The sequence below is a fragment of the Phascolarctos cinereus genome, unplaced genomic scaffold (assembly GCF_003287225.1).
Source record: "Phascolarctos cinereus isolate Bilbo 61053 unplaced genomic scaffold, phaCin_HiC Scaffold_3;HRSCAF=262, whole genome shotgun sequence".
In the NCBI taxonomy this organism is placed as follows: Eukaryota; Metazoa; Chordata; class Mammalia; order Diprotodontia; family Phascolarctidae; genus Phascolarctos; species Phascolarctos cinereus.
Window position 1 is genome coordinate 202,147,328 of NW_027555736.1, and position 26,533 is coordinate 202,173,860.

Consider the following 26,533-nt stretch of genomic DNA (forward strand, 5'->3'; position numbering starts at 1 on the left):
TCAATATCCCAGTACCAAACTAAGCGTTATATGAGATTCAGAAGTTTAATACATGGTCCCTGACCTGAAAGAACCCACAATATTGTTGGGAAGATCAGACTATCTCACACAAGACAATCAGAGAGCAAGAAATAGTGGTATATAATCAAAGCTGTGGGAAGTATGCGGGGGATGAATATGTTCCACTCATATTTTATTCCATTGACTCACTGTAGCTTAGAGATGATATTGGATTCTCTAAGGTTATACCAGCAGGTTACAAGCTCTAGTATGTCCTCTGAAACTGGAAAGGCTCTGAAAATTGACCCGGTAATGAACTGTTCATTATCTGACGACATTACCAGAGGTTCATTATCAGAGGATTGCCCAGCTGGGGATGAAGTTTTTTATCTACAGCAATTCATAAAGACTATTTATGAAGGCTGAAGAATTTGCAATCTGCATCAGTGGAGGGACTATTTACATGGATGAAATAAATCATGATACCCTGAATTATTGATGTAAGGGTGGCATAAAGGCTACCTTTAGTCCTATTTGTGCCAGGGAATTATTTCCCCCTTTAGTCTAATGCTTTCCCACAAAGTGGTTTGCAAAAGCTGAACCAAAGTAGGGAATAAAAGAAAATAATAATAGACTCAGAAGAGAATCAAAAAGAATCACACACACACACATCAAGAAATATGAAAAGGGGGAAAGGAAAACTCTGTTAGGCAACATTTTCAAGAGTTATTCCCTGCATTAGACTGTACATTCCTTGAGGGCAGGAACTATCTTGTTTGTTTGTTTGTTTTGCATTTGTATCTGCAGTGCTTAGCACAATACCTGGTACAAGGTAGGCACTTAATAAATGTTTATTGGCTATTAAGAATATTGATTCATTTAGGTTTTATTAGGGTTTACCAATAGCCTTAAAATAACCCTGACTCTGAAAAGTGTAGAAGAAAGAGCATGGTATAGATGAGATAGAAAAGAAACCCTGTGTCATATGGATGCAATTTTGCTTCTCCTCAGTAAGGTATATTCAGGGGATAATTCAGTTGTACTCCTGGGAAAGCAACAGGGAAGAAAATTTTATGGCAAGTGAAATAAATTCCCTTGATCATGACCCAAAAGCACAAGTTCTACAACTTTGTCCAAATTTTCCAGAGACAGCCCAGATTTCCAACTTGTCCACCATACAAGGATACAATCCATTAATCCATTTTCAAAATATCACTCCTCTCCTTATGTTGTCATCATACACCTTTATAGATGTCCAGCTCAAATAGAGCTTCTTCCAAGAAGTCCTTCCTGGTCTCTCTAAACTGTCAGTGGGCACTCTTTAATCTGAATTCACAAGCAGTTTTCTTCCTCTTCTTGGGCACTTAACAAAAAAGAAAACAACTTCATTGTGTGTGTGTATAAGTATATATACACACATATGTTTATGTAGGTATGTGTGTATGCACATACATACATATACATAATATTAAAGTAATTGGAAGACTTTGATGTATTCCTTGATAATATTATATATATATATACACACATATATATATATATGTATATATATATGAATTACATCAAGCTGTTCTCATTCACTTATATTCTACTTGACAGCCTAGATTATGGCCAGAGGATGATGACCACAATGCTAAAAGTCACATCATACAAATAATATATGTCATACCATACAAATAACAGAAGTCATACTCTATAAATAACATAAGAGATTATACAATAGAAATAGTTGAAAAAACTAAAAAAAAATAGAATAATATACTTTTGAAGTTGCTCATCACCAAAGGTCTTTAAGTAAAGGCTAGATGACCACTTGGGGATGCTGTATTTAACAACTTTGTATTTATTCTCCTTACATTTATTCTATATACACTTATGTATATACTTGTTATCTTCCTCATTAGAATGCTGGATCTTTGTATGTATTGATTACTTCACTCTTTGTATTTGTATCTTTAGGGCCCAGCATGGTTCCCAGCATACAACAAGTGTTTGCTGTTATTATGGAGAGAATGGCTATTCAGATAGGGATTGGGCTTCAGGCTGCCAGGGTCCTGAGACCTCTGATACAGGCATATCCAAGAGGAGGACTTGGAAGTGATGGTCAAAGTTGCCTTTGTTGACTTTGTGACATGTAGAATTACCACCCATCAATCTCATGTGGTCAACCACATGTTAAGGTAACTACCTTTTCTATGGAAGAGTAAATCAGAAAATCCAAAGCACTTGGAACATTTTATGTGATGATGAGAGATCCCTGATCAATTAGAGAGATGTTCCTATTCTCAAGGTGTTCCTGAGGGAATCACCTGTAGTTTCAAAGCTCAGGCTAACAAGAAATGGTTTCTTCAACTGCACTAGTTACTTTGGATAACTTGGGCCTTTAGCAGTGGTAACTGAACAATTATTTTATTTCCATATCAAGACCGTCACTACCATGGGGAAGATTATGAGGTAAATTAACCAGAACAGTTGAGAAAACTGTTGGCCTCCTTTGAAACTATAATTCTAATTTAAGAAAAGGCTCAAAGAAATTGGGCATGTTTGTGATGGTGAAAAGTTCATAAACAAAATGTTACTATTTTCCTAGACTTGCGTCAGAAGCCATGGGACCCTGATAAGAAATACCAGCTGGGCATGAGAATTTTCTTAGGAACATGCATGAAAGAGGAACAGGGAACTGCACTTTTCAATAGTCAAGAAACATTTATTAATTATCTGCTATGTATTGGGCACTGTGCTAAGCACTGGGAAATCAAATGAAAAAAAATATTTCTCTGCAAAAAGAGATCATGTTAGGCTCTTTTTCTCTCCATTCTTCCAAATCCCTGAGTTTCTCAATCACATTATAAGGGCTTGTACACCAACAGCTCAAAAGCCTGTGCTGTTTCTGCTTTTATAAGTGCCTATGGACAGCCTCAGAGTGGCAGGGAGAGGGGTTAATGCCCTCCTTAGTGCTATCAGCAGTATTTGTCTTCCTGTTCTACTGATCATTTGCCCTCCCTTCCCAACTGTGTTAACATTGAAGTCCCTTCCAATTCTGAGAATCCGAATCTATGATTTTACTGTATTTATTTGAGGAAATGATGGGGTGCTAATGATAGACCCCTAAAAGGCCTTAGACTTTCCCACATGGCCCAGGTCCCTGGCATTCACCTGGGACACTTGGCCCTTCCCAGTTTCTTGCATTGTGGCATTGACCCTGCCCCAATCTCTAATTCTCTGTTACCTCTAATCTAGCCCAGACCTTCATTGTCTGCTACCTCCAGATTGCCCCTGGCCACTTCCCGCCCTTAATTCCATCTAGACCCCTTCCATGTAGCCCAGGTCCCTGGCATTCACCTGGGGCACCCCGCCCTTCCTGGTCCTGCTCTGTTACCTACCAATCACTCCAAACTATTGGCCACACTATAAAAAGCTCAATTTCATCTATCAGATGGCTCAGATTCCTTAAGAGTCAGGTCCAGTTGTATTCTCATTGCAAAGGCTCAGATTCTTAAAATCTCACCAACTTCAACAGGTGTTTTAATAAACCTTGTCTCTGGCTGAAAGAAGGCATAAGTCAAATTCATTCAAGGCAGGAACCATGTTGTTTACCTTTGAATTTGGTATTCACAGCACCCCTACACCTCAACAGAAATAGCTTAATATTTACTCTAGGAAGTTTTATTATGGTAGACAGCTTGAAGTATGGTCCTGGCAATAGATGATGTCTTCTTTTTGAGGACAGGTCTAGATAGATATGGACAGGTTATCATTAGTAGGCTGGCCACTTAGGGATGAATTATTTGGCCATGGCCATCCATTATACTAGACTTTTAAGCTCTGAAAGGGCAGGGAATGGTCTTATTTGCTTTTTATTTCCCAAAGGACACACCACCATGCTTTGGGTGGGGATCAATACATGTGCCTTACAATACTCCAAATGGATCTGTCAGTTAGCAGCTAGGTGTTACAGTGGATAGAGCTTTGGAGTTGGAGTCAGGACACAACTGAGTTCAAATCCAGGCCATATCACTTCAACTGTTGCCTTAGTTTCCTTGACTATAATATACAGATAATAACACCTAACCCCACAGGGTTGTTGTGAAGATTAAATGAAATTATATTTATAAAGCACCTAGAAAACCTTAAAATATTCTCTAAACGATAGCTATTAATATTCAATACTTGCTATCTCCTATATAACGTGACTCCCTCCAATAATGCAGATTACAACCTATCTATGCCTGCTCATCCTCTAGAACTTTCAACCATGTCTTTCTATAATTTCACCACAGGTGGCTTACTAACTATCAATGTTCATCACTTCTGCCGCATGCCTGGGTCATCTTTTTTTCCCCCCAAGTCATACATTTCTTTGATGACATCTTTGAATACATGAGAAACAGTTATGTGGCTCCATGGATAGAGCACAAAGCACTTCCTGGAGTCAGGAAGACTTAAGTTCAAATCTGGCCTCAGACACTAAGCTAATGCTAGGTGATCCTGGGCAAGTTACTTAACTACTGTCTAACTCTGTTTCTTCAACTGTGAAATGGGGGTAATAATAGGACCTAGCTCCCAGGATTATTGTGAGGGTCAAATGAGGAGTCAGGAGGACCTGAGTTCAAATTTGGCCTAGCTATGTGACTGTAGGCAAGTCACTTAACCCTGTTTGCCTCAGTTTCTTCATCTGTAAAGTGAGCTGGAGAAGGAAATGGCAAACCACTACAATATCTCTGCCAAGAAAACCCACATGGGGTCATAGAGAGATGGAAATGACTGAAACGATTCAATCACAAAAATTTACCATTGGGCCTGGCACAAAGCAGACTTAATAAATCCTTCTTTCCTTCCTTCTTTATACCACTTCTGGTTTGTAATGTTTTGTAGCCTGCTCACAATGCCCCACATACTTCTCTACTGCACTTTGAACAATCCCTTCTTTCAATTTCTCATTTATGTTAGTGTCTCATATGGTCATATAATAGCATTCATCAAATTTTTTTTAATTATAGAGACAGTAAGATTTTTCTGTCCAAAATACAGCACCAAAACAACAGGCATTTGTTGTTGACAACTATGCATTATATAAACAAAATGCAAACTAGGTAAGTAGTGCTTTCTTAGCTTACCTTTTGTTCTGACTCAAATTCATGCGGAATTTCTATTGCTAAGTGAGATGGCTGTCTGGAGTAGGTCTTGGACCAGTAGGAATCAAAAAGACAAGATTTAATCTTAGCCTTGAGGTACTCTGACTGTTTTTGTTTGGTTGGTTTTATTATTATTAGTTACATTTAATGTCTATGACTAAAAAGCTGTGAGCAAGTCCTTTTTAGGGAGTTCTTTTAGTCACTATACCCTAACAGCCTATAACTGAGATGGTCTGAAGGTGGCCTTGAAAAGATGGAGCCCGGAATCTGGTATGAAAAGATGGAACCGAGAATCTAGAAATGGCCTTGCCCAACAGCCATCACGAGATTAGTGTCTTGCTACAGAACCCAGATGGCTCCAGAGGAGAAAGTGAGGCTGGTGACTTTGCACAGCCCTCCCTCACTTAATTCCAATTCACTTGCACATCATGGTGTTGCCTCCCTGATGTCATGGTCCTACGAAAGACAAACAACAGTAGCAACAACAACAATAACAACAACCAGACAAGCAGAACAATGCCCAACCAAAACTAGCTACCACAGAAGACCAGTGGTCTCAGTGGAACAATGTGTCTACTAGAGAAACAACACCTGCCGGGGGATAGGCCCAGAGTGTGTACTGTGACGATATCACCAAAGACAAAGGTTGTTAGCATTGGAAGCACAAGTTGCCCATCTACCCACGTGCTCTGGAAACGAATTTCTACATGTTGATCCTTTATATGGGACTCTTGTGAATATTTGTTCACTTTATAGGTGGTATGCGTCTTTGTGGGAGAGTGTGCCCCAGGTTTGTGGGGCAAATGGTCTATTGTGAGTTTTCTTACTGTGTCAATTCATTAAATGCCCTTCCTTTGAACACTAATTGCATGCTGTTAACTAGAGGAGAAAAAAAGTAATACGTGGGAAGGGTTCATGGGTGGTTTTGAGTGGATATGGATATTTAGAACTTAGTATAAGGGGGCCCACACGTGAAAGGGGTATGCCCTAGGCAATATAGAATGAACTAATTAAAATAAGACTTGTAAATGACTCCTGTAGGAATAATATTCACCCTCCTCTGCAATGTCAAGTCATGTTGCTCAGTTGTTTTTCAGTCATGTCCAACTCTTCGTGACTCCATTTGGAGTTTTCTTGGCAGAGATACTGGAATGGTTTGCCATTTCCTTCTCCAATTCACTTTACAGAGGAGGAAACTGAGGCAAACAAGGTTAAATACCTTGCCCAAAGTCATACAGCTATTAAGTATCTGAGGACAGATTTGAACTCAAGAAGATGTCTCCCTGACTCCTGGCATGGCACTCTAGCCACTGTGCTACCTAGCTGCCCTCTGGATACTTTACTTTTTATACTGCCTGAAATATTAAAAGGTACCTCTCAATGCTGATTGAAAAACATCTTATTTTAAAAATGTAAATACCTCTTGGGGAGGTTGATGAATAGCATAAATTAGACCAAGCAGATTATATTGCCCCTAACAGGCAGATGTGACAGTTGTGCTGGGAGAATGAAGTTTTTGTTGTTGTTGTTTTTGTTTTGGGGTTTTTTTGGTGGGCTGGATGTGGGGCTGGGGAGATTGTGGAGAGGATGAAGTCACTTTGGAGCACGGAGCATTTGGGAAGGTGGAGGAATGTATAGGGAAAACCTGGGTAAACCACTGCATAGAGTCTTAGAATAGCATGAGGACAAAGAAGTAGGAGAAGGATTCATAAAACAAGGTGGGGTGATGCTAAAGATAAGTCTTTCACCTATTTTCAAAGTTTTGCCCAGAACAGGGCCCCAAACTAGGACCAGGAATAGTAAAGGTAGGTGTTCTACTAGGTTCAACACAAAAGTGTTACAATACAATAAGTAACACTTTTTAAAGTGTTACCTTTTATTAATGTTTATATTTTGAGCACCAGGAAATTCTACTGTCTACAACACATAGGTATTTCTTTCATGATCTCAAATCATTTGTGTTTCAATGAAGACTTGGTGGACAATCATGATTAGAGAGATTCTAACAGGGTACAGGAATACCTTCTGCTGGTTATAGCTACCTCTGGTACCAGATAAAGGAGAGAGTGCAGTCAATATTCTTCTTTCCTTTTTCATTGAATGACACACTATTCTCAGGACCCAGATATAGGGTTAGTTCCAGTACTTTATTTGTGGACTGGCCTAGAATCATCACCACCCTTCACAACATTGTTTCTATGCCTGAGTCCTGAGCAACCAACTTACAGAAGAATTTTTAGAACACAACTCTTTGGTAATTTGTAATCTGCCCATCTCTCTTATTTAAAGGTGATAGAAAATCCAAATGATCCTGAATACAACTGACTACCTTCCTTACTTTTTTCTTATTAAAGGTCTTTATTTTATTTTTTTATACTGACTTTTTTGGTATTGAGGACAGTATGTGATTGATGGTGCCATCACACAAAGTGTTGTTGATGAAAATAGGTATATGATTGTGAACTGAGGCCAATTCCCTGGTTCTAGTTGAGTGTATCTACATCAGCCTCCTCCATTTATTATCTATATGGCTCTTCCCTTTATAGCCATCAAGTACCACAGAAAACCGAAATCCATGCATTTTTTTTTTAGGTTGGGGTAGACAGTGAGCAATTTGAGTACTAGAACAGCAATGTCTGAACCCACTGTTCTCTGACTCTGTTTTACGCACAGAAATTCAGAAATAGATTTTTATCCTGTGGCCCACAGTCCTCCACTCCATGATTTTTCCTTTTGCCATGAGGTGAATGAAACAAACCAGATTGTTCTTTTCTTGTCTAGAAACCTTTAAAATTGCAATTTTCAGCATTCAAAAAAAATGAAATCTACTCTTTGTTACTTCCTAGAAAGGTAAGTAGATTTGACCCCCTAACTCACTAACTTAATACCCATTTGGTCATTTAATAAACATTTATTAAGCACCTACTATGTTCCAGGCACTTCTAGGGATATAGAAAGCAACAAAAGACAGCCTCGTATTTCAAGGAGTTTGCAATTTCTTTAGTGACAAGAAGGCTGCTAGGTATAATGTAGGGGTTCTGAATGTATTCTGAATCTCCAAGGAATTTAATATGCTACTCATAATACTCTTTACAATTATTTACTGCTTAAGGTACCATTAAAATTTTTTTAGCATGAACTCCTTGAGCCATTGTAGCCACTCTCTTGGGGTTCATGAACTACCAAATAGGAATAATGGATAAAGAGGAAGGCCTCAAGAACACCTGAGTTCAACTCTTGTCTGTGACTTAGAATTTTTAAGTCTCTGTTGCAGAGCAACCCGGTGTTGATCTGTGTTGAGAAGAGCAAGTTCCCTATATCAATAAATTCAGAGGTCTGATTAAAATAAAGACAAAACTTCTACTTCTAGTCTGCCTCCTTCATTGGGTTGTAGAAAGAATCCTGGACTGGGAGTTAGTAGATCTGAGCTCTGGTTCCTTATTTGTCGTTTTCTGTTGTAGAGAATGGATCAGGGAAGTTCCTTGAGCTTAATGAACCTATTTCATGAGCCTTTTGGGGAGAGGGGACTTTTTTTTTTTTAATATATCTTCCTATGGAAGGTATGGACATGCCCCATGGCTTCTCATGGAAGATGAGTCTTAGTGATTGGGGATGAATTGGTTGTCTCTAACTGTTGCTGGATGAATTGTTATAGGAAGGGCCATCCATCTTTGCTAATGTGTATAATGGAGCTGTCAATCACAGACTTAGTCTCCCCCATTCTCCTCCTCCCTCCCCCCCTACTTTGGAAAACAGATCTAAATGTAACAGTGCTAAGTTGTAGCAATGCAACCATAGGAATGGGGAGGTCAGTTATTAACAATAGTAATAACTAGCACTTATATATTGCTTTAAAGATTTAAAAGCATTTACAAATATCTCCTTTTACCCTCAGAACAGCTCTAGGAGGTAGGTGCTTTTACTATTCTGATTTTATAGAACAAAAAAAAATAAGCCTATTCTTTATTATTAACCCAGAAAGGCAAATAGATTAGGTCCTCTAACTACTAACTAAATTGAGGACACTGAAACAGATGGAATGTAAGTAACTTGCCTAGGGTCACACAGTTAGTAAATTTCAGAAGTAGGATTTGAACTCCATATCCAGTGCTCCTAGATGACTACTGAGAGAATATACGTAACTCCCATAAGGCTAAACCCCAAGGGAGACATCAGCAGCTCCTAAGAGCCCAGTAGGAAAGTTCTTGAATTCCTAAAGCCAGCCTGGAGGAGGCCAGGGGAAGAGGCATATTCGCTCTCAACTTCGTTATAGTTGAGGACAAGGAGGGTGTTCTGGGGGGCTTTTTGGAGAAATGTCAAGAGTTTGTCAGCCACAGTTGGGTAGGGGGAGGGCAGCATTCCTGGGAAGCATGATTCTAGAATCAAATTTTCTGGAGGAAAAAAGGGGTTCATGGGTATTTGGGGTATACACATCAGCAACTCAAAGTTTGAAGATTCTGGGACCACACTTTCTAGAGAAAGAAAAGGATTTCCTAGGCAGCAACAACCTATCGGAGACAGAAAAATAAAAATTTGCGCACGGTCCCCTGTTGTAGGTCTCTAGAGTGATTCAGGCAGGTTTGGTGCTTCAGGTTCTGGATTGGAATGAAATGAGACACTTGTAGACCATCTAATAGCTAACAAAAGCAGACTCACTTGGCCATAATGTGGAGGAAAGAATCCTTAGCAAGAATATAGAATTAATATTCAGTTGAGCACAGCTTCCCTGCTTCTGTGTTGGCCATGGTGGCCAAGGCACTCCTTGTAGGCTGGCTTTTGTACTTAGGCCTCCAGGAAGCTATGTCCACAGCTTTTCCCTTAGTAGATTTACCAATTAAGTCTGAAGAACAGTGTGAATGCTTTTTAAGGAAGAATTAACCTAACTTACAGATGTTGTTCGCACTTGAACCCACCCACATCCCCAAAGCTTAAGTGTACGTAGGGGACTTTATGTCACAATATGGAGGAACAAAAGACTTAGCCTTTACCTTTCATGGTTACTGTAAGTTATTCAGATAGTTGTAGGCCTTATGGGAGTTTGCCTGTGTATCAACTCTAAGTAAGTTTTCCTTTCAGGGGAGAGAGAGCTACACTTCTTAGTTTCATAATGATAGTTACTTATAGAGGTCATTGGAGGTAAAAGTATGACTCACTGAAATGTAAGGAAATTTCACTCAAAATGCCAAATTATTTTCATTTTTGAGATAAGTCCAAACCACAGGGTCTGGAGCACTGGAAACCCTAGGTAAAGTTGGAACTCAGCAGAGAAAGGGAATCATATTGACTGTGTGGGGGCTATTTTCTAGTACTTTCTGAGTTTTCTACATTTTTTGTTGGGTATAATAAAGGTTATCCTCTCCCCCATACACATTATTACCTTGAGTGCTAATATGGAATCTTGGAAGCTGATTTCCTGTATTAGACATGAGCAACATTCTAAGAGCTTGGGGTCCTGGAACAAGGATTATTTCACCCTTCTGAACCTATTTTTTTTTTTACATGTAGAATGGAGATAAATATATTTGTATTGCCTACTTCACTCCCCAGCTGTGTGACCTTGTGTAAGTCATATCATCTCTTTCAGCCTGCAAATGAGATAACATATATAAAGCTTTGCAAACCGTAAAGTGAGTGTTAGCTATTATCATTTATTGAATTTTGAGGAGTAAATGAGAACACAAGTGCTACATACGTATAAGCCGTTCTGTGCTACATGTATGTAAACTACACTGTTCAAACTCTTCATATACTAAATATGTTTGTGATCACCAACACTTGCTTCCATGCCTTTCTTTTGCAATATTACAATAATTATGATCATTTAACATTCTAAAGGGGTGGTATAAAGGGGTTGTAGAGATACAAAAATTGTCCTGTCTCTGACACTGATCAGCTGTGTAACTAGTCCTTTATACTGTCTGAGACTCAGTTTCTTTATCTGTAAAATGGTAATAGAAACACTTGCAGTACCTAACATAGGAGACAATATATGGAAAACACTTTACAAAGTTTAAAGTACTATATAAATGTCAGTTATTATTTTGGAAAATTCCTTTTCCCCTTTATAGCCTTCTGATGATCTTTAGAAATTATCTAAAACCCTCTAAACTCTACTTTAAATGGGCATTCTGCTTGCTTACCAAGACCATGACACTTACTAGCCATGTATCCTTGTGCAAATCACTTACCTCTTTGGCCTTAGTTTTCTTATACATAAAGTGAGGTAGGATAGGGTATGATTAGATGATTTCTAATGTTTTTTGTGTTCTAAAATTGTTTCATTCATAGGAGCATTGGACCTGGGGTCAGAGCACCTGGGTGCGAGTTACATATATTCTTGTTATTTGACCTTAACCAAGTCACTTTACCATTTTAAGCCTCAACTTTTTCATCTGGAAAGTGAGGAATAAATACTACTATTGATCAGTCACATCCAATTTTTTGTGACTCCATTTGGGGTTTTCTTAGCAAACATACTGGAGTGGTTTGCCATTTCCTCTTCTAGCTCATTTTACAGATGAGGAAACTGAGGCAAGCAGGGTTAAATGACTTGCCCAAGGTCATACAGCTAGTGTCTGAGGTCAGATTTGAATTGTCTTCCTGACTCAAGGCCAAGCACCATCTAGCTGACCCAAATAATACTACTATGATATGACATATAAGAAAGAATACAGGACTTGGAATCAGGAATACCTACATTCAAATCCTGCCTATGACACTTACTGGCTATGTGAACCTGTGTAAGCCACTAAAGATCTATGAGTCTCAGTTTTCTCATCTGGAAAATGAGGATAATATTACCCATACTATCTCCATTAATAGGCTGTTATGGAGCTTAAGATAATTTATGTAAAATACTTTACAAACTTCAAATTAGTATGTAAATATAATAAACAGTGTCTCAAAAACTATTAAAGTTGTAAACCACACTAAGAGTTTTGGGACACTGTATTATTACTCCTCACAGAGTTGTGAGAAAGTGTTTTGTAAAGATTAAAGTGCTATAGAAATGTGAGTTTTGTTATTAGCCTCCTCCATTTCATGTAAGGCACAGGTACATCCTCAGTGAATAGAACAGCTATCACCACTTGCCTCCATGGCCTTACAAAGGTCCTAGAGACAATGCTGAGACAACAACAGCTGCATTGAACTGAGTTGATTCCAGGGGATGAATGAATGAATGAAGCAGTGATAGATAGCAGAGGGTATGGCAACAATGAGGAGTAAATATTGTGCTAATTAGAGCTGAAAAACTGAACAAAGGAAGAAGAAAAGCAGAATAGGTGTTAATGGAAAATTTTTATAAGTGCTAGAGAATAGTATAGGGGTAACACAGCTTAGTGAAAGGAGTTGTTGCTCCAAAGTTGACTATAAATTGAGTTTCTCTCCCTTCCTTCTTCTCCTTCCTCTCTCTCTCTCTCTCTCTCTCTCTCTCTCTCTCTCTCTCTTCCTTTCTTCCTTCCTTCCTTTTAAATCATCTCTTAAATGCATCAGAAGAGTTTGCTATTTAAAGGATGTCCTTGATTACATCTTTACTGATCACTCTTAGAATTTTATCTTTGTATATCAGATTTTTGCATCAGATTAAAAAAATTGTGAAGTCCTTTAGAATTTTCAAGCCCTTTCACTTTTTATTTTAACCTCCAAACAATTCCTGAAGTAAGACAAGTTCCTGTCATCACGCATTTTGCAGAGGAAAAATATGGCCCAGGGGGATTGTTATTTGACCAAAGTCACATAGTTTTCTAATTCTTCAATACTTTCCCAGCTACAACATGCCACATATTACAAGTGTAGCACATCTAGAGTTGTCTGGAAAACTGCTCTTCAGAGACACTGAGTGATTTCTTAAAACAGTGTTATATTAAGACGGTATAACAGGGAGAATGCTACTGTATAAAGTCTTCCCCACTCGATGCATTACTTTCCCTTTGCCTAGGGCTCTTCTACAAAGAAATGTCTCCAACTTTCCACTCCATTAGAACCTAAGGTAAAGGTTTAAAAACAAAACAAAACAAAACACCTAAAACAAACAAAAAAAACCCCACCTTAGTCGTCTTCCACGCCTGGTAAAACTTGCAAGGTTCTCCGCTCCACCCACGTTTACCCATTTTTGCCATTTACCCTTTCCAAGAGTTACCAGGAACTGTCCCAGCCTGACCCAGGTCCTAACTTCAACCCTGCCCACAGCCCAGATGCCTCCCACCTTTTCCCGCCTCCCTCCTTCCCCAAGGGGCTTCCTGGAGGGCCGAGGACTCCCTTCAGCCCTTTGCCCCGGGCAAGGTAGCTGTAGTTAGCAGCCAAACTGGGCATGCTCAGAGTCCGCCAGCGGGGGCAGGTTTGCATTACAAGCGTTTGCACTCCGCGGCTGGCGGGCGGCTGCAGCTGGAGCCCCAGTGACTGGAGTTGGAGTTGCCGGGAGTTTTCGCCCTCACCCCTCCCTAGCTGCGCGCGCGGGAGAAGGAACCGGAGCGGAGGAGCCAGCCCGGGCCCGACCGAGCCTTCCTCGCTGAAGCCCAGGACCCCGCGTGGGGTAAGCCCCACGGACAGAGGCGGCTAGAGCCGGGGCGCGTGCCGCGCACTTGTACCTTCGGGAGCACGAGCAGTGTTGCAAGGTAGGGGCTCGGGAGTGGGGAGGAGAGGAGAAACAGGGACTGGTGAAGGGAGGGAAGGTTTGATGCAATTGGAACGCCAGCTTTTGGGGAGCTGCCCGCTCTGTTCAGATGCGGCTCCTCTGGGGAGGGGGCAGCATCGGTGGTGAATACGAGCAAGATGTTCTTAAGTTTGCAGGCAGTGATAGAGGAGGCTTTCTAGTCAGGACATCTCAATTGGTCAGTGCAGACTAAGAGGGTAACTTTGCCCATCCCCTTTTATCCCCCCAATATTAAATCCTGATGTGCATAAGTGGATTGGGTAGACTGCAGAGCAGATTTTTTTTTCTGAGAAAGTTAGGGATGGATTCCTTCTTCTTCCACCTTTTTCCGTCAGAGGAGAGGATACCCCTCTTTTCCCAGAGAGAGGAGGGGTGTTGCTTCTGAGGCCACGAAAAGTGGGCGAGCTGAATGGGTTAAGCTCCCCTGGAGCTCGGACTGAGCTTCTTAATTTCTATCCAGAGCCTGAAATTCGCAAATAACCCCAGATCTTCACTCCTGGGATCTTCCTAAAGGCTCTCTCCTGGCAAACTGGAGGCGGATGCTTCTCCCCTTGCCCTGGGGCATTTGCTTTTGGATCTGTGGCTGGAGGCAACTGGCATTTTGAGTTTGCTGTGGTGAGCGCCAACTCCGGGTTGGGCGCCTGCCAGAAACCAGCCTCCTATATGAGTGAGACTGAAAGAAGGGGGAACGTGGTTAGTTTGGGGTGGATGAATGTTCCCTGCCGTTCTTGCCTATGGAATTTTTTTCCCCCCTCTCCCCTATGGCCTGTCTGTGGAAGCACATTCCAGAGAAGAAAGGGCTAGAGTAGGGTTGGAGGAAAGGGCCGGGTTGAGAGTTAGGGATGACATACAGTTGCTCCAGTAGTTGAAACAAATGTGTATCTGTTCTTGGCTTGAGCTCTAGGTCATTGGGGGTGGAGCTAACTGACACTCCCTCTCCTATTTTTTTCCTTCCCCAGGGGCTAGGAGGGATTGATTAGGAATAAGTGGGATCACCCAAAGCAGAAGGCTCCCAAAATTTCAGTGCTGACCGTCCCGGGACACTGGAAATGGCATTGTTGTGAAATGCAGGTGTGTAGAGGATGCTTAGGGTTTCTTGGTTGGAGTTTTTCCACCTCTTGTTTTTAGTTTGGGGGGTTTTCGTGCCCAAGAATCACTCTGTCATAATACAGGAGCTGGAAAAGCTTGGGTTGAGAGCAGTGAGCTGCTATTCGCCTTAGAAGCTGCTGGTAGGAATCATTCCAGAAATTATTATGCAGGCTAGAAATAAGCCTTCTTTTTGGCTGAATACCTTGTCTTGTTGAGGTCTGTGTGCGAAGTTCTTAAAGGGACATACATGACTCTAAAATGGCACACGTTAAAGGGCTTATCATCAGAAGTGCCGCCGGTTTTTTGCTTTGGATTTTGTGGGGCATGGAGTGAAACTGGAGTGGCCAAGGCAGGTTTCTAGGCTCCACCGCCGGCTCCTTTCAGAACTCTGCAGTGTTAATTTGTACTTTTTGCTTAAGTTCAGATACTCTGGCTTTTACTGAAAGCAGATTAACCTCAAACTATAAATATTATTTGTCCATGGGTAACTCCAAGTGTTTGAATTTCCCCAGTGTTCCTTTTAGTTTCATGGGCTACTTTTCAAATAATGCTTAAGTGATGACTATTTGATAAAGAATTGGTAACTGGAGCATCTACTTTATCCCTGAGAGGTTCGTTTGCTCTGGCCTTTTTCCTCCTTTAAAAAAAAATGTAGCTTCTCATCTTTTATGTTCTCTTCCTTCGATGTATCTCCATCATAAGATAAACCAGTGTTTTTTTTTTCCTTCTTCTGGTTAGAAGACAGTCCAAGTTTGGTGCTGGCATCTTCACCATTATCTTAGGAGGAGGACAGAGCTGAGGCAGTCACAAAGGAGAAATCTGTTAGGGAGGGCATCAGTGAAGCTAACTGTACCTCATCTTCCTAGCCAGCCTGAGGCCTAAACTGGGGCTCTGGGAAGAAAGGAAGAGCATGCCTTAGGGGCAGGTAATAATTGATGTCCCTTTCTGTTCATTCTCTGCGACTAGGAACAAATTTTGCTTTTTGCTGATTAAAAGGGAGGTTGAATTTGTATTTGGGGCCTGATTTCTAAGTGAAACTACTGGTAACTCTTTCATCTTTAAAGATTATTAATGAGTGCCGGCTATTAACAAGAAACTGTGATAACAGAATTTAACATCCAGGAGGGCAAGAACTGACATTTTTTGGTGGTTGTATGTCCAGTTTCTAGCAAGGTGACTTTCAAGTAATAGGCACTTAGTAAAAGCTTGTTGAATTAATTGACAAGTGTGGTAATACAAAGCAGTGCATTGCTTGGAGAGACAGAGATATGAGGAATGGATTTTTCCCCAGATCTCAGAAAGATTATGTATCATAGATAGAAGACCTGGATTGAGTTGGGATTTCCATTTTCTGCCTGGGTGACCTTGGGCAAGTCATTTAACATATATGTGTTAGTTTCCTCATCTGTAAACCAAGGGGGAGGCAGGGTGTCAGCAGCATGATTCTAGCCCTAGAACTGATTCCATGATCCTAAATTTGAATTACTGCTTATCTCAAAGCCAACTAGTAAGTTGGCCTCCCTGCTTCCATTCCATCTCTTTTCCAATACATTCTATAACAGCTGCCAAACTGATATTCCTAAAATACATATTTGACTCTGCTACACCTTTAAACAAAAATTCTCAGTGGCTCCCTGTTGTTTCCAGGATAGAATACACAATCCTCAGCCTAGAATTTAAAGACCTCTGCAACCTAGCTCCCATTTACTTTGCCAGTCTTTTCATTATTCTTTCAACCAATTGTACTTTCCATTCCATGTAAACTGGCCTACTGGTCTCTCCTCTCCCTCCCCCTGGAATCTGGTGTGAACTCCTTCCATTTCTTCATTGTTTAGAATCTCTGGACTTCTCCAAAGCTCAGGTAATTTTCCTGATATCCTTAACTGTTATCCAACTTGAAATTACATTATATAACTTTGTATGTACTGAATCCCCTCCTAGTAGAACATAAACTCTTTGAGGGCAGGAGTCTTTCTTTTCTTATCTCCTGTTGTTATCATAGTGCTTTGAACTTTGTAGTTCCATGATAAATGTTAGCTATTTGAATTGAATACTGGGACATGGCCTTTTCCCTTCTAGGTTGGTACAAGAATTCACTGTGACAGGAGCAAGTGACTTAGGAAGTTGGTCAAATAATTCTTTCCTTTGGTGTGTAGCCACCCTGAAAACAACAGTCTATTGTATAATAGTTTATACTATGTTGCTTCTCTAAATTGCATTAATTCCCCAACAGGAAATGGAAATCTCTTTTTTTCCCTCCAAATAGTGAAATGCTTGGCCTCATGCTGGCCTTGAGCTCCTAGGCCTCTCTAGCAAAGTCTCTTCACCATGCTTTGCTCCATAAAACTTCTCCCCTGCTTCTAGACTCTGGAATCATCAGTGTCTAGGCAAAAGAACCTTACCACTTTAAAAGAACAGGAACACTTCAGAGCAGGTTTCACAAGAATTTCAGGTGGCACCTTCTGTGAATAGGAAGCTTGCCCTGTGCTCTTGGAAGACTCAAGTATATCCTTCCTAACAGATAACATGAGAGGAACCCTTTGGGGGACACACTTGACCTTTGTGAACCTTAGTTTTTTTATCTGTAAGACAAGAGAGCTGAGCTTCCTTACAACTTTAAATCCTGTGTCTTATGTATCAGTGGGAATCTAAGTAAGTCTTCTTTCTATAAGCTAGTGGTGCCTTGATAGTAAGGTAAGGATCTAATCTCTCCCACCTGTCTATCAGGGAGCAGGAAGGTAGAGCTTTGGGGAGATGTGTCAGCTTTGTAGATTTCCAAGACTATTTCACTAATGACCCATATAACTTAGATGCTGATAAATATTTATAGTTTAGCCAACCTTAAACTACCCCCTAAATTTCCCTATTTCTGCTAAATTGCTGAAGAAAGGGAATATAGTAGGGGTCTTAACTTTTTTGTGTTGTGGATCCATTTGGCAGTCTGGTGAAGTTCATAGCCTCTTTCTTAGAATAATGTCAGGCAGTCAACAAGAATTTATTAACCACCTACTATGTGCTAGGAGTTGTGCTAAGCATTGTTTTTAAATTTGTAACATTAAATATGTAGGAGTACAAGGAAAACCAATCATATTGAAATAAAGGAGTAATTTGTTTTTCTTCCAGATTCAAGGGATTCTCTTAAATCTGTTCATGGGTCTCCAATTAAGAACCCCTGGAATAGAATAAGGGGAACGGTATATGCGGTTTCTGGTATGGGATCAGGTTTTGATATAGCCTGAAGTTCTTTTGGGCAGTGAACTTATCTGGCTTTAGATAAGCCTTGTGGGTCTACTTGAGTTTGCAATGCAAAGAAAGATCCAAAGGCGCTTGGTGGTAGTGGTGGTGTAATTGTGAATTAGTCTTTTGGCTTTTGAGGTTGTAGAATTCCCAAAACAAACTAGATTTTGTTTTTCCCAGTGCATATCATCAATTGCTTACCCTTTCTTTAAAGAACTATGATGATCCAATGAAGCAACACTTTTCTGACTGTCTATCTGTCTATCTATCTATCTGTCTATCTATCTATCTAATCTATGTCTATTTATCTAAATACACATACACACATATATATGCATGCATATAATGTAACCACCTGGAGTACAATATAAATAGAAAGAGTGAGATTGGGGAATGTCTGAACAGCTTGTGATGTCCTGGCTTTTTAATGCTGGAAGCCGAATAGGACAGTGATTTTCATTTGACTTTACCATTTAAATGGCTTGGACTATTTTTTCTCTTTGTGGAAGTTCCTCAAGGTTTAAGCATTTTTACAATTTCTCTATTGTCTGAAAGGAAGACAGAGCTGAGGTTAGGGATAGACAAGGTAGACAGCTGCCCAGTGTGCAACACATAGAGAAGAAATGATGATGATAATAAGAGGTCGCATTTATATGACATGTCCTACGTGTTGGTCACTGTGCTAAGTGCTTTACAAATAGTATTTCATTCCCACCTCACAATAACCTATTAATGTAGGTGTTGTTATTATCCTCATTTTATAATTGAGGAAACTAAGGCAGACCGATTAAGTAGCTTGTCCAGCACCACACAGCTAGAAAGTGTCTGAGCTGGATCTGAACCTGAGGTCTTCCTAACTCTAGGTCTCGCTCTATAACCAATGTACCTCACTGCTGCCTCATAAAGGCAATAAGGGACACTTTTTAGTATTAATTTTTATAGAAGTATCATTTTTAGTATCAGAGAATTTGGCTCTCTTGAGCATGCAGGTACTTCATTTTATAATAATTCAAGTCCCATGTGTTATAGTGAATATTCTGAGTTGCCATTGGAGGGTGAGGAGGTAGGGTAATTTTTAAACCTTCCCTAAGGTGCACAGATACCTTGACCCAGATCTGCTAAAAGGCCAACTATGTTTCCCTCCTGGGAATAAAAGACAATATTATATTGGTCTGAGTTTATGCCATACCCCTGAAATAAGAACTCTTTGAAAGGGATAATTGGATAAATAAATAAACACATGTACATACAGAAAGAGAGTCAGGTTGCATATATATATATATGTATATATATATATATATATATATATATATATATATATATATATATATATATATATATTATATATATATATATATGTATATATATATATGTGTGTGTGTGTGTGTGTGCATGTATATACACACAAATGTTCACATATGTATGTGTGTATACATACATGCACACATATACATAAATTCAGAGCCAAAATGGCAAATACTGTTTACCTTACCTTATTTCAAGGGTTCTAAATCTGAAATCTATGGATAGATTCCAGGAAGAACATGAACTTGGATGGGAAACAAACTGCATCTTTATTTTAATGTGATTGGTTTCCTTTGTAATTCTATATATTTTATTTTATGCATTTAAAAAATTCTGAGGAGTCTGTAGGCTTCACCTATTTATGTACATATGTGTATATATGTATACACTAAAAAGTGTTTTGATGGTTCCTCTGATTTCTCTAGTGTAGAAAGTTCCCTTTCCAGATGTAGACAAAAAACTTTGCTGCAATTTATTCTTTAAGAGAGTTATCTGGGGGCACTGAGAGGTAACTGGTTGACTCTGGGTCACATAACCAGTTATTGGGTGGGTTCAGAGGTAGGCCTTGAACTTGGGGCTTTCTGATTCTGAGGCTAGCTCTCTCTCTCCACTGTGTGGTATTACCCCTTTCAAACAAAAAAAAAAATTAAAAATAGAATTAAAATATATTTCTTGTGGAAGAGGTTTTTTTTTTCCTTTGCACATTCCTTTCAGATAAAGAGGTTTTATGCCATTTAATAATCATTGCCATCTTTTGTCTAAATCTCTTTTGTTGTTTTCTTCTGGACCTTCTCATAATGTGTCCTCTTTGTTGCCATCCATTTATAGCAACATTTATTCCGGGTGACACTTTAGATAACACTTTTAAGTTTGTCAAAGTGCTCTACATACATTACTTTATTTGACCCTCACAACAATCCTGGGAGAATGGTGCTGTTATTACTCCCATTTTACAGATGAGGAATCTAAGCTTTAGAAAAATTAAGCGATTGGCCTTAGCAAGTAAGGACTTGAAGTAGGATTACAGCCCAGGTATTTCTGCTTTTAAGTCAAGTCCTAGCTTCCTTCAAAGCACAGTTTAGGCACATCTCCTAGTGTTCTCCTATTCCCCCTCTCTGTTTTCCCTAGCAATTATCAGGTTCTTTGCCTCTGGAACTTACCTTGTGTTTTTACTTCTCTCTGTACATGTTTTCTCTCCTCTCATTCCCCTGTCTCTCAGCAAATTCTTTGAGGCAAGAATAATTTTCTTTTTTTTTGAATCTCTGCACCTATCTCTGTGCATCATCTATACGGGTATACCTTGGAGATATTGCAGGTTCAGTCCCAGACCACCACACACACACAAAAAGATCTAACAATAAAGCAAGACACACAAATTTTTTGGTTTCCCAATACATATAAAAGTTATGTTTACACTGAACTATAGTCAGTACTGTGTGCAATAATATGTCTAAAAAAAAGTTGTACCTTAATTAAAAAAAATATTTTGTTGCTAAAAAAATGCTAACCATCACTTAAGCCTTAAGCAATTTGTATTTTTTTTTTTTGCTGGTGGAGGGTTTTACCTCAGTGTTGATGGCTGTTGACTGATCAGGGTGGTGGTTGCTGAAGATTGGAGGGGCTGTGGCAATTTCTTAAAATAAAACAATGAAGTTTGTGGCATCGATGGACTTTTCCTTTTACTTGAACACTTAGAGGATATTGTAGGGTTATTAATTGGCTTAAATTAAATATTTTTGTGTCTCAGGGAATGGGGGGGAGCTTGAGGAGGAGGAGAGAAATGAGGGAGCAGAGATTGGTGAAGCAGTCAGAATACACACAACATTTACCAATTAAGTTTGATATCTTATATGGGCACAGCTTGTGGTGCCCCAAACAATTAAAGTAGTAACATTGAAGATCGCTGCTCACAGATCACTATAATAGATACAATAATAATGAAAAAGTTCGGAATATTGTAATAATTACCAACATGTGACCCAGAGACATGATGTGAACACATTCTGTTGGAAAAATGGCTCCAAGATTTGCTCAATGCAAAGTTGTCAGAAACCTTCAATTTGTAAAAAATGCAATATCTCAAGTGCAATAAAACAAGGTATGCCAGTAGAAGGTGATCAGTAAATGTTTAGTTGAATTGAATAGATCTTGCAGTGTGGGGAGATGGAAGGTCTCTGATAAATTTTGAGTCCTAGCTCTCTCTGCCCTTTACTACGCTATGTGATAACTGACAACTCATTTAGCCTCTCAATCTTGGTTTCGTCCTATTTTAAATGGAGATATCTCATAGGATTGCTTTGAGGAAAGTGTTTTATAAACCATTATGCAAACTTTATAGTAGTTATTAATTTTCTATCCAACCTCAACCATGACCTTATTACTTCCTGGCAACCTTTTTTCTCCATCTCTTCTTGATGCACCTATTCCAAATCTTCATCACTCTCCCCAGATACCAACTCCAACCCAATTCTCTGTGTTTCATCAGGTGAACTTGCTACCTATTTGACAAATAGATTGAATCCAATAAGGTCCTCCAACTCTCCTCCATATCTTCTCCTTTTAGGACTATAGATTATAAAGCTAGAAGAGACAATAGAAGTCTACACTCACCTCCTTTCACAGATGAAATTAAATGATTTATACCAGGTCAGTTAGGTTGTAACAAGTTGCATAACTTAGATTTGAACTCAGGTCCTTTGACTCCAAATCTAGCACACTTTCTGCTGTGCCATCCAGCAGCCCCTCCATGCCCTATGCAGCTTTGATAATCAAGGCCTCTTAGGTGGCTAAGTAGATAGAGTGCCAGGCCTAAAGTTAGGAAGACTCATTTTCCTGAGTTCAAATCTGGCCTCAGACACTTACTAGCTGTGTGACCTTGGGCAAGTCACTTAACTTTGTTTGCTTTAGTTCCTCATCTATAAAATGAGCTGCGAAGGAATCTCCAGTATCTGTACTGGAAACCCCAAATGGGGTCATGAAGAGTCGACTTCATGACATGACTAAACACCACTAAAATGACTGAACAACAGCAAGAACAAGCCGGCTTGGGACATCGGAAGTGGGAAATCAGTGAGGTTTTCCTGTTTGAGCTTTTGCTCCTGATAAAATGCCTGGCTTTTAACTGTGTCTGGGAGCAGCCCTGTTTTCTGGGATAGAACCTAGGCATGCCCATACTAACAATGAGTGACGAACTAGTGGCATGAGCAGGCTGTGGGGTCTGGGGAGTGCTGCCCGCTGGATCCCCTTCTTCTTCTGCATTGGCCTGGAGATCATCTTACCTTCGGCCTGCGGTTTTCAGGGGTGGATGAATCCTGACCACTTTCTGCCCCTCCAGGTATCTGTCTGTGTCTGCTTTTACAGTGATTTTTCGAGCTGTTCTTGTCTCTGTTATGACAGTGATGTAGATATGCTCTTTTCCCCGCGTCTCTCAACTCACAGGTGTCTCAGTTTAAGAGCCTTCTCTTATTCAAGGGCCAGATTAAAGGCATGTGTGCTTTTGGTGTCCTTCGCCAGTTTGCTTCTTCTATAGAAACTCTTAACATCCACAAAAGGAGCTGCAGTGGACTGGTACACCTATTAACTAGTTGATTTATGGTGCACTGGTACACCATTAACTAGTTGATTTATTGGCCTCTCACTTCATACAATCGGATATTCAAGGCCTTTCTTGTTCTGGCTTCAACCTGCCTCTTTCAACTTCATCACATCCTCCATGCCAGCCAGACTGGATGGCTTGTTGTTCCACTGAATTGTCCCACCTTTTCTTACCTCTCTAACTTGGTGCATGTTGTCTCCCAGGCCTGGAATGCTTTCCTTCAATACCTGTGAAATCCTTTTTCTTCCTTCAGTGCCCAGCTTAGTTGGCAACTCTTGGATGATAGCTTCATTAAACCCCTATATGAGATCTTTCTCTTTTTGAATTCTTTTGTGCCACTTTACCTGAAATCCGAAGTACCTTAATTTTTGTTCCTGAAGGGAACTGAAGGATTCAATACAATCTCCTAACTTAGCAGGTGAAAAGCTGACCTGCCCAGGGTCATGCGTGTAAGTAGCAGATCTGGAAGCCAGGTTTTCTGATTCCAAGTCTACTGCTTTTTCATAGATGATATTGTGTTGATATTATGCTTCATAGGTGACAGTGTATTGTGTTGATTTCATTGAGCCCCGATATACCATAGGGCTTCTCAGTTAGTTGCACGATGATTCGTTGTTGTTTGTCCTTCGTTCGACCGTGACATTAGGAAGATGAAGCCACGACCTGTAAGTGAATTGGATTTAAGTGAGAAAGGGCTATGCAAGGTCACCAAATTCACTTTCTCCTCCGGAAATGGCAGATATAGATGAGGACAACTGATGGCCCTATTATGATGGCCCCCTTATGATGATTCAAGAGTGTCCTGAGAATAAGTGAATCTTATTCTCATCAGATTTGGCTTAAGGAGGGAATAACATACACACTCAATTGGGTATGGAAATCTATCTTACCCTACAGGAAAATAGTGGGGAAGGAGATGGGGGGGTGATAGAAGGGAGGGCAGATTAAGGGAAGGGGTAATCAGAAGAAAACACTTCTGAGGAGCCACAGGGTCAAAAGAGAGTAGAATAAATGGGGAGGGAGGTGGGATAGGATGAAGGGAAATATGGTTAGTTTTTCACAACGTGACAACTATGGAAGTGTTTTGCATGGCTACACATGTATAACCTATATAGAGTTGCTTGCCTTCTCAATGAAGGTGGGTAGGGAGGGAGGAAGGGAAAAAATTTGGAGCCCAAAGTTTTAAAAATAAATGTTAAAAATTGTTTTCACATGTACCTGGGAAATAAATAAGATAGTAGACAATGGGGTATAGAAATCTATCCTGCCCTACAGGAAAATAGAAGGGGAAAGGGATAAGGGAAGAGGGGGGAGGAGATAGAAGGGAAGGCAGATTAGGGGAAGGGGTGTTCAGAATGCATGCCATCTTGGGGTGGGGGAGGGGCAAGATGGGGAGAACATTTGAAACTCAAAATCTTGTGGAAATGAATGTTGAAAATTAAAAATAAATTAATAAATGTTAAAAAAAAGAGTGCCCTGAATAGTCATGTAGTCTTACGTACACTAAAAAAGGCCTACTTACCTAACTCTACTTACTTAATAATGTTGTAGAGATTGATCTCTCCCATAGCATACCTGACAAGCAGTCATCCAGCCTCTGTTTGAAGGCCTCCATTGGGGAACCCACTGCTTCCCTAGGCAGCTTGTTCTGTTTTTGGACAGCTCTCATCAGGAGGAAGTTATGAGGACGTTCTACCTTACCTCAAGCCCAACTTCCAGCCAGTGCTCCTGACAATCTGTTCATATATTGTATTATCCAACGGAATAAGCCTCTGAAGAGTAGGGACTAATCTTCATTTTTGACTTTCTATCTTCAACACCTAGGACAGTGCATCGCAGCTTAGCCTTGGTGGGTCATAAGTGTTTGTTGAATTGAATTTAGGACCAGTCTACCTAAATTCAGTCCAATCATCAGTGATGATTTTTCCCCTACTCAACAATTCTAGCAGGGTTGGAATCTACATTGTTGCAGGGAATACCTACAATCACAGTGTTCGAATTGTTCAAGTGTATCTGTCCTATTGCCCGTGTGACAGACTACATGTTATTATTCTCACCCACTTGTGTGGCTAGCTGACCATGATAAAGGTGTGTCTAATGACATACTGCTTCCTTTATCTCAGTGCATTTGCCTAGGGTGCTTTTACAATGGGCACTCAAAATAGTTGTTGAGTTGGTACCTTTACTTCATGTTTTTCTAGGGTTACTACAGGGGAAAAAAGAAATAACAATGTAGCAAGCAAATGGACTGGCCTTTTAGGAAATTGGTTGGTCAGCTCTCTGGTTCCTGAACTGTTATGTCAAACTGAACAAGCAGTCTTGTTTTATCTTGTTTCCAGTTGTGCATTGAAGCTTTTATATAAATCATGCTGAACACTAAAGCAACCCCTTCCGTAGCTGTGTCCAGAAAAATTCAAGTGCTCATTTAACTGTTTCAAAAGATAAAGTTGTAAGGTTCATGTTACCTCTTTTCCTGATAGTAATCAGCACTTGGTAGAGGAAAACCTGCTTGTCAACCTCCTCTGAGCTACAAGTAATTATTAAAACTTAGTTGATTTATTGGACTCTCACTTTATACAAGTAGGTAAACTCTTCCACTTTCAAATTCTTTCCTGGAACTCACTGTGTGACTTGGGTGTTGCCCCTCTTTTCTGCTGACATTACCTTTTCCTGCAGTGACAAAAACACCTACCCCCCACTTTTTTTAATCAGTGCTATTCTTTTGGTTTTGGACATAACTTCTTGTATTTGTGAATTTATTACTTTTGCTCCCCTGGATAAGTTTAATGTCAGGCAGTCATCCTGATGCTCCTTGATTTCATGAAGGTCATCATAGCTGCTCCAGTATTGGGTCACTGAGGTTCACAGTCCATTCCTGGAATATAACTTCCTGCTTATGGGAGAGTGAAGTTTTTTTAAGCTTCCCCCGACCCCCAGCTCTGATCACAGCTTGCTCTAATTATCACTTAGACTCTGAAGGATTGAATTCCCAATAGGGGAAATGACACCATCGTTGAATTAGACCTAATCCAACAATCCAGATCGAATTAACACCATTGGTTGTTTTTTCCTCTCTTTTAACATGAATTTCCAGGAGTCAGGGGCTATTGAGTTTATAGAACTCCGTGTGTGTGTGTGTGTGTGTGTGTGTGTGTGTATGTGTTTTTGTGTTTTTCTTCTGGGCAATGTTGTCTGGGCCTAAAGTAGTGCAGATGTAGCTTGGACTAGCAGGTTGGCAATGACTATATAACTGTCAGAAAAGAACATGGCCATGGGAAGAGACTGATTTTGAAGGAGTCAGTCCCTCATTCTCTGATACCTCATTCTACTCCCTTGGTAGGATTTTCTGTTCTCTCTCTCTGATCACTACTGTCTCCCTCGACCTCCATTCACTCCACCTTAGACTGAAAATTCTGGATTTCTTTGAAATCCAAAGAACCAACTGAGTTTTTTGGCTTGACTCCTAAAGGACACTCTGCTCATTTCTATTCCTCCCATAACTTTTGTTCACCCTACCGG

At 40.1% G+C, this 26,533-nt stretch overlaps 1 protein-coding gene across 3 annotated transcripts in view; it reads left to right on the top strand.

Moving 5' to 3' along the window:
• The first annotated feature begins 13,375 nt into the window (after positions 1–13,375).
• Positions 13,376–26,533, top strand: part of STXBP6 (syntaxin binding protein 6) — a 339,398-nt gene continuing 326,240 nt past the window's right edge. Inside the window, exon 1 of one of the 3 annotated variants that reach the window (XM_078151411.1) lies at positions 13,376–13,750. The gene's annotated coding sequence lies outside the window, so the exon portion shown is untranslated. Of the gene's footprint in view, positions 13,751–14,760; positions 14,860–26,533 lie in introns of those variants that run through there. The other 2 variants (XM_021004286.2, XM_021004287.2) reach the window with 2 other exon arrangements.